Source organism: Rhinolophus sinicus, chromosome 1, assembly GCF_057876585.1.
Source record: "Rhinolophus sinicus isolate RSI-liver-muscle chromosome 1, RSI-T2T, whole genome shotgun sequence".
NCBI lineage: Eukaryota > Metazoa > Chordata > Mammalia > Chiroptera > Rhinolophidae > Rhinolophus > Rhinolophus sinicus.
The window spans coordinates 140,039,509-140,048,531 of NC_142501.1; the positions used below are offsets into that span (position 1 = coordinate 140,039,509).

The 9,023-nt window shown below is 42.6% G+C and overlaps 1 pseudogene; it reads right to left on the bottom strand.

Moving 5' to 3' along the window:
- Positions 1-676: 676 nt before the first annotated feature.
- LOC109442108 (septin-10 pseudogene) lies at positions 677-1,990 on the bottom strand (annotated as a pseudogene).
- Between the last annotated feature and the right edge of the window lie 7,033 nt (positions 1,991-9,023).

The window sequence follows — 9,023 nt, forward strand, 5'->3', positions numbered from 1 at the left end:
AGGGTTTATATACCTGGATGTTTTTACTTTTAAACATATTTTGTTTCCTCATAATAACACACCAACCACAATAAGACACACTAAAGCATGGAAGCCATCATTTTGTATAAAATTTGATACCAAAGCTTAGGATCATGTCACCAATTGCTCACATCAAAAATTAAAAAGTTCTATAAAACTGTTGAGAGGTCAGTATCAGGTACATAATACATTTTAAAACACATTCCCAAAATTTTGCTTTTAGTATGTACCAAAAAAAAGGTTCATCTTGGAATACAAATGCAATCCGTTAGCCATATCTGAATGAGTTCTGTACTTTCAGTGGCACTGACACTGCTCTGTGGTACAGTGCTCTGCAAAGTGACAATAGGTGGGCAGCAGGAGGAACCATCTAGATTCATCACAAACCAGCGACTTAAAAACTTCTAACAACAGTGACTATGTAAGTGCTATTGTTCATTCTGGCTAATGTATTGACCTTATACTTAAAAGTATTTTTTCATAAATGGCAGTCACTAATTGGCCATTTGTGTGACTGGCAGTCACATAAATTGGACATTTGTCAGATACAGAATAAGTGATGCAGCAAATAAAAACAGCCAGAAAATCACAGCATACTTGTAACATTTTAATACATTTTGCTTGTGATGACCGTCTGTGATCTGGAAGCTTTGTTTTACATAAAATTGGAGTTCTTATGGTCCTTGTCGTTCCTCATTCAGGTTGCCGCCCGTTGCCATAAAAGTCTGGTTCTGGTATATCTCAGAGGTAGCTTTCTTGAAAGAGAAAGAGATTATTTCTTCTTTTAAAGTCTTCTCTTTTCTTCAAGCTTCTTTGTGTCTTCTTGGTGAACTCTTTTGGTGCTCAAATATGGTCGGTAGCTCTCTCTCGGCTTCTTTCAGAATGGCTTCTTTCTGTTTTTGCTACAAAACATCTGCTTCATTTTTTCTTTGTTCCTCTGACATTCACCATAAAATTTGTGGTTTTTCCTTCATAGGTTCTTGAAGACTGAGTGGCTTATGCTCTGGGCCCATATCAGTAAAGCCCGTTTCCTCCAGTTTGTTTGCAACCCCTGGAAAGTTCATCGTGTAGAGCCGAGTGTGTGTCCATTCTGGCAGATCCTCCATGTTTGTACAAATGAGCAATTCCTGGAGTTTTACAAAGTCACAGTGGTTTTCATTTTCCTCTTGTACAACGCTCCAAGGTTACTGGTGGGATGTGACCATTTTATTTCTAACTTTTACCTCATCCATACTTCCTACAACAGCAAATGGCAAGTGTCCATTCATTGATGCATGGATTTTAGCAGTAGATTCAAAACCTGTTGAACTGGTATATCTTGAGGCCACTGCTGACCAATTCACTCATGAGCTTGATCTTAAACTTCTGTAATTCAGTTTTAGAAATTCCATCTGCTTTGGCAATCACCAGTGTAATGTTCACCTTGCTGTGAAGACTCTTCACAGCCAAGAGATCCAGTGTCTTCAGAGAATGGCCTGTTGGTGAGAGGAAGTCGAGGCAGCATGGATACGAGAACCGTGGTAGTTAAAGAGAGAGAGCGCTTAACCTTAGGTTCTTCTTGGAGACAGGCCTCAAACTGAGCATCTGTGTAGTCAACTACTGGTTGTTAGTTCTTGTGATTGTTTATTTGGTCACCAAATCCCACTGTATATTCACAATGTTGAATTTCAATCGAACTTTACTTCCTTGGCATTCATATGTCCGAGCTTTAAGTCTAACATGTGGGTAAAAACGTGGAGATTCACTGTCTTCAAAATTAGTATTAAAGAATGTATTAATCAGCGTTGATTTTCCAATTCCAGTCTTCCCAACAGAAAATATTAAAACAGAAGACTGCTGAACGGATCAACTAACCAGTAGATTTGCAAACTCTCAAAACCAACATGGCCACATAGTTAAGGAACAAATATTTTGTTGGTCTCTGGTCATCATCAGATACTTGGGAGGATGTACAAGGTTTTGTTGCCATGTGAGACTGAAAGAGGTCAGGTTCTGGAGTAGGAGCTGAGCTAAGCAGGCTGGGGTCCAGCGAAGCGACAGTCTCAGCCCCGGTCGCCTGAGCGGTGTGTCCCAATAGCAGAAGGAGCCAAGGGGGCCAAAGAGGCTTAATGAGCTGGGCGGCCTCTGCTGGAGGTCTGGGAAAGGGAGGGGCTGAGCCTGGTGGCCTCAGTGACCCATGGATACAGGAGCGCCTCTCCATGTTTTACAGAACAAGTCAGTGCAGGGGGAGGGTGACTGGAGGACACTGGGGAACGTCAAGATTTCATTTTAAATGGCGCTGTAAATCTGAATGTGCCTCCAAACTGAATGAATTTCTTTCTGTACGTAAGTTAGTTCAACTTTTTAAAATTCCAGTAAGTAAAAGAATTACGTTTATTTTGTGCAGGTGAGTAAGCTAAGATGTCGGAAGGAAGGGGGCAATAATAAGAGAGCAATCAGAGATTTACTCTCTGCCTTCACCTTGACCATACAAAATCTCAGGGGAGATTTCTAAAAACACCCAACAAATCTGTTTCAGATTTAAATGTCTTCTATGTGAAAGTGAGATAAATATAACTTTAAAGCATTTACTTAAATATTTCATGGATACAAATCCCCCATATCTGTGGTTACACCATCCACTTTCAAATTTTTCCTTCCTTCAAATAGGGAATACAGATGTAGATTTTATGCTAAAATAGTAGAGCTCTAAGTGCATTGAGAACATCATTTCAATATGGCTTTTACTAATGCAGACGATTTTAAAAAAATGAAACGAGGCAGATACAATAGCAGAGGCGCCACAGATTGAACAAATATCACTTAACCAATTACCAATTATCCGTGCTAATGAAGGATGAGGCACAGACCTGATAAATTAAAACCCCAAATAAACCGAATGTTGGTTTAACCAATGATCCATCCCCTTTTGCAAGTGTCTGAGGAACAGCCTCTAAAATGACTGATCTGAACTTTACATCCTCACCCTTCCTCCACCTGCCCACCCTCTGACTGTGGCTCTGATGGGCAGGAAACCGGTCAAAGGGCAGACAGCTGGAGGGAACTCAAAGGGAGTAGGGGGGACTCACAGAGTGGAGACTCTGCCCTTGGATAATTGAGAGTTGATTGGATACACAATGGCCTGGTATTGTCCACTTCTCATTTTGGATGAGGGGCCAAAGCCAAGCCTGACATAAGTAGCTCTTTCCTGGACCTTCCTCTCCTGGGCCATCTGTGAGCATTCATGGGTGACAGCCATATTTGGCACATTCCTTGCTTCACTTCTCTCTCCTCCCGAGTGATCAGGGACTGAGCTAGGCAACTCCAGCCATACCAGAAGTCTGGTTCTTGTCATTTTGCAAAACCTCAGCCTGGGTTAAACACTGGGAAGGACTGAAGGGGCTGCAGAGGAACAACTTCAAATCATTTGATGCCAGGGGGCTCCAAGCTACAGGATTTCATGGGCCTCTGTTTTGTTCCTGAGTTCTGCGATGCCTTCCTTTCTTCTGGTACTCTTGTCCCGTGTTTCTTCGTCTGATTTCTTCTCCTACTCTGCTAACACCTTAGTCTTCCATCTTGCCACCCATGTCTTTCACCTTATGTTTACTTCGTTGGTGGCCTCACTCACCTCAGCATCACACATCCTGCATGTGACTGGGGTAATAGCTGGTTTTCTGATGCTCCATGAGGCACCTCGCCCAGGGCTAACATAAAGCTAGTATGCAACTGAATGGTCATATCATTTGCTAAAATGTCTGAGCCTCCAGAGTGCATCTCTGCTAGCCTGGCCTTGTCAGCCCAACACTTAGGTACCTCTCCCCCCCACACCTCTCCATGTTTCTCTAAGTAAAGGGTTAAAGTTGGACACAGGAAGGGATCTACTTGGCTTCCATTCTCTTTGGCTGCTGCCCTTGCAATGCCATCAGAAAGACATTCTGCCTCATCACCCCATAGCTCAGATGCACTCACGGTACCCCTAGGAACCTACAAGGCCAAGTGTTTATAGGCAGCAGCAGGCAAATCAGTACAAAATGTTAAATATTTAGTCATTTGCAGATCAGAAGTTGCTCTCAGATACTATGAGCAGGTCTCTGACTCATTTATGACCAATCACATGTTAGACGCTCGTATAATTTAGGGAAAAGAATTCTACTTATCTTAGAATTTCAAAAACGGTTCACAGGTGCATGCTTTTGTACATACTCCTTAGTCTACCTGGAATGCCCATCCCAGCTGTGCTCACCTGACAAATTGCCACTCATCTTCTAAGACTGTTCAAGTGTCACCTCTTTTGTGCAGTCTCTGAGGACCCTTGTCTATTTAAGGAGTCACATGCTCCCCTGTGTTCCCACAGAGGTTTGTACCTTTCTCTATCAGAGCAGATATTGCCTTGTGTTGGAGCTTTTAGTTAACCCATCTCTCTCTCCCACTGAGCCAGTATTTCTCAACCTTGGCAGCACATTGGAAGCACCCAGAGAGTTTGAAGACACAGCAATAATTGGGTCTCACACTCAGAGATTCTGATTTAATTGAGAAGAGGTGAGACCTTGTCACTGAGAGATTTAATACTTCCTCAGGGGACTCTAACATGGAGGCAAGTTTGAGCTCCACTGCACTAGACTGTGAGCTACTCAAGGGTAGTTATTATGTCTCCTTCATCTTTATAACCTCTACCCTTGGCACATCCATGGCAAATAGTAGGTGCTCAGTGAATGAATGTATATCTGCCTCAGCTGGCCTAGGTGATCAGTTAAGGGCCCTGTGGCAGAGGCCGCCAACTTTCCATCAATATTCTTTTTCCCCCTTGTGGGAGAAGTGGTAAAATTGTTGGCTGCCGTTACAGGACTGCCGAGGAGAAAGACCACATTTCTTGGTTCCCCTTGTAGATAGGAGAGCCTAAGAAAGTAATTCTGGTCAATGGGATGTGAGCGAAAATAGTGTGTGCAACTTCTAGGTTATGCCCTTATGAAAAATGGTCATATCCTTCTATTTCCTCTTTTCTTCTTTCCTGCTGGGGGGAATGCTGACCTGGTGATGGTGGGCCATCATGGACCATGCGGATGAGAGTAACAGGATCGAAGGGACCTGACCCCTGATGTGGAGCCACCCTGTTGGCCCTAGAGAAAGATATAAACTGAAGTCACCATTATTTGTGGTCTGTTACTGCTTTCTACTGTTAGTGCCTAACTAATTCAAAAAACAATTTATATTTTACTACTATACTTGAGCTCGATAACTCTAGAAAAACTTGTCATAACTCCACTCAAGTCTGGCAACCAAGATGTTGCTCCACAGTGATGACACTTACTTGGGTGTCTGATGGCTCCCATCATTCTTAGAGTAAAGGCCAAAATCCATGACATGGCCATCTGCCTCTCCAATCTCACTCTGCCCTCTACTTCGCTTGGTCTCTCTGCCCTAGTCTCACTGGCCTTCTCTGGGTTCCTCCAAGGAGCCATACGTTTCCACCGCAAGGTCATGGTATGAGCTATTTCTTCTCTCAAGAATGATTTTGCTCCATGTTTTCATCTAGTTAACTTTAACTCATCCTGCTGTCCTTCAGATCTCAGCTTGATTGTCACATCTTCAGGTCTCTCCTGACCTGTCTCACAAGGTAAACCCCATATTACACATCTTGAAATTCTCTGCATTCATCACAGTTGTGATCTTGCATTTGCTGATATGATCATCTAATGAGCAATTGTCTGCATCACTAGACTATTAGCTCCACAAGAGCAAAGCCTGTGGTTGTTTTTATTCACCATTGACTCCTAGTGCGTAGCATAGAGATGACCGTTTAGTAGCTCCTCAATAAATATTTGTTGAATGAACAGATAAATAACTAAACCCAAGAGGATAGTCTTTCCCTTCTATTGCAGATCCAAGCAGAGATGGGGAAGATGGAAAGCATATGGTTAAAACACTAAGAAAAGAAGGACTTTATGTCATAACACTCTTGCCAGAGAGCATCAGCCAGCCATGATCTTGCTAGAGGAAAATTAGCCAAGTGTGACCTCACTAGCCTCAACCCCAAATTAAGTTGTTCTTGGCACATTAGCCACCAGATCACAAATAGGTAGCCTGGCTCAGCTCTGGGTAGCAGCAGTTCTTCCTTGAGCTCTCATAAGTACTTACTCTTTCTTCTCTTGTTTGTAGGCCCATCTGCCTAAAAGCTCCTTGGTCTGAGCTCCCCTAAATGGTTATGAGCTCTTACCCAACATGGTTCCTCTTGCCTGGCATCACCTCCCCCTGCCCCTCTCCATAGTATCCAAGTCCTACACACCCTTCAAAGCCAGAGCTTATTTTGTCTCCTTCGGGAAGATTTGATGAGCTACACTGACTTGTGAGAACTCCCCTCACCCCGCCCCCAATTTCAGGAGTTTTCTTAGGAGCATTCAATAGGCCCTCATGATAAATTGCCTAGGTATGTTATTTATTGTTATGTAACTATATCATCACCCCAAGTAGAATATAAATTCATTGAGGGCTGGAATATGGAGCTTTTATTCTTAGCACCCAAAACAGGGATGCTTTCTAAGCATGCAGTGAAGTGTGTAGTGTTTGTTTAGGAGATGACGACGATGACATGGGAAGTATGTATTCTCTTCCAAAGACTGTTGGCACCATGCTAACCTATAATTCTCTACGCCAGAATCAGGGCAAGAATGGAGTGCAGATGGGTCTTAACTCTTTCATTATGTTAACTGATTTCAAGTTTTCTTTCAAAATGTGTCAGAAATCCATGAAAAACCAAAAAGTTGATATTTTGACAATTTTACACATTTAATAATAATTTGTGCTGCTTTGTATATAAATGACACTATTTTTATGTATAAAATTTTCCTATTGTTATTCATTCTTGAAAAACACAAAAATATAGAAAAATGTACATCTGCTTTGCTAAATTCCTTTCTGGAACTTTCCATCCACACTTAGCAGATGGAAATATTCATTTGGATACATCTGACTGTCACCGCAAAAGGGTTAAGAAAAGATTTCTCTCCAGGAGTTAAAGTTAAGTTCCTTTCACACCATGAGGGCTCTAACTTACACACCGCCAAGTAAAATAACTGAGATCTAAATCTCAAAATTGCCCAAGGCAGTGAAAACCTTGAGTTAATTGAAGACGTCTCTTTAAACTTTGATGGCAGTAAAAGAGAAAAAATTGAACCAGTTAAAAGAACATTTATCTTGGGTGCTAGCCCTCTCTTTTGTTGTATTCACCTGATACCTCAAAGCCCTCCACACCTGACCGCCTGATTAATTAATCAGAGAGAAACTTATGGTTTCTTTTCTGAGAAATACTAAAGTATTTTTTCAAAATATGGATTGGTCTGTTTGCTTTTATCCGTCCATGTGTCCCTCCCTTTCTTTCCTCTTTCCTTCCTTTCTTTCTCTCTCCGTCTTTCCTTCCTTCCTTCCTTCCTTCCTTCCTTCCTTCCTTCCTTCCTTCCTTCCATCCATTCAGCCAGTCAGCAAAGATATATTGAGAGTTACCCATATACTAGGCCGTATTCTAGGCATGTGATATATGAAAACACACGAATAATGGCAGCAACCAAAATAATGGCCAATGCTTTTTTGAGTGTTTATCACATGATAGATACATACAACGCTGCATTTAATCCTTCCAACAACAATTGATGTACAGAAAAACCATTGTGGTGCCTTACCCTCTGAAGCTGGCTGAAAGCTGGATCCCTGTAAGGTCAGTCCACAATATTATTTTTGATTCTCCTACCTTGTTGCCCAGAGTGAACTCAGATGAATTCTCTGCAGGAAGGCCTCCCTCGGTTCTGGAGCATACTCTAGGTTGCCACTAAAGTAAGACATTCTGTCTCTGAACCTCAGGGAGGGAATGTATTGTAGACTCAAGGGTTCCTGAAGGCATGCCCTATATAAAAATATAGACTCCACCAAATGTGGCAGGGGACCTACTAGAAGTATATGGTACTCCACTCTAGAATGCAAATAAAGGGACAATAAGAAGTAGGAATGTACGCAGGAACAAGCAAGGAGTTTCACTGGGTTCATTTGATGGTGGATATTAACTCCTTAACTACAACCTTTCTAATTTGGTCATTAAGTGATAACATAGGCATAAAAAAATCCCTAACCATTACCACTTACATTAAATGTTTCACTCCTCCAATACTTCTGGGGTTACCTCCTCCTCTCACACACAGTTTAGCCCTGAAAAAATACTTGGGTAATATTACCAGGTAACCATATGTGATTCTTCTTAGGGTACTGGGCTGGCACTTCTGCTGCTCTTTTATTTGATAAAACTTTTCAAATACCTCCTGCCAAACATGGGAAAAGTTCTGGGGATACAGAGATGACACATAAAATCATTGACCTCAGGGTGTTCACAATCCAGGTGGCAAGACAGATGAATATACAATACTTACAAAATACTACTAAAGGCACGCGCACGGTGGTATGGGAGGAGAGAGGCAGCACACCCAGCTTGGTACAGGAAAGCTTAGAGAAAGGCACTTGGAACAGGAGACACTGTGCTGAGTCTTAAAGGGGTGACCCAGGTGGAAAAGGAAGACAGAGAGGGGGGGTGTGGAGGACAGGCACAGGGAAGCACGTCCTAGTCAGTTCGGGCTGCTACAACAAAGCACCATAGGTTGGGTGGCTTAAACAACAAACATTTATTCCTCACAGTCTGGTGGCTTGGAAATCCAAGACGAAGGCACCAGCAGATTCGTTGTCTGGTGAGAACCCTCTTCCTGCTTTGCACATGGCCACCTTCTTGCTATACTGTCTTGTGGAGGAGAGAGAGAGAAGTCTCTGGTCTCTTCCTCTTCTTCTAAGGGCACTAATCACATCCTGGGAGCTCTACCCTCGTGGCCTCGTCTTCTCTAATTCACTCCCAAAGGCCCCACCTCTGAATACCAACAGTGGGGTTAGGGCTTCAACATATGAATTTGAGGGGGACACAAACATTTAGTGACCAGCACGAGTACAAAGGCAACGATGTGAGAGTATGAGAGAGTAAGGCGAGAACAAGAGAG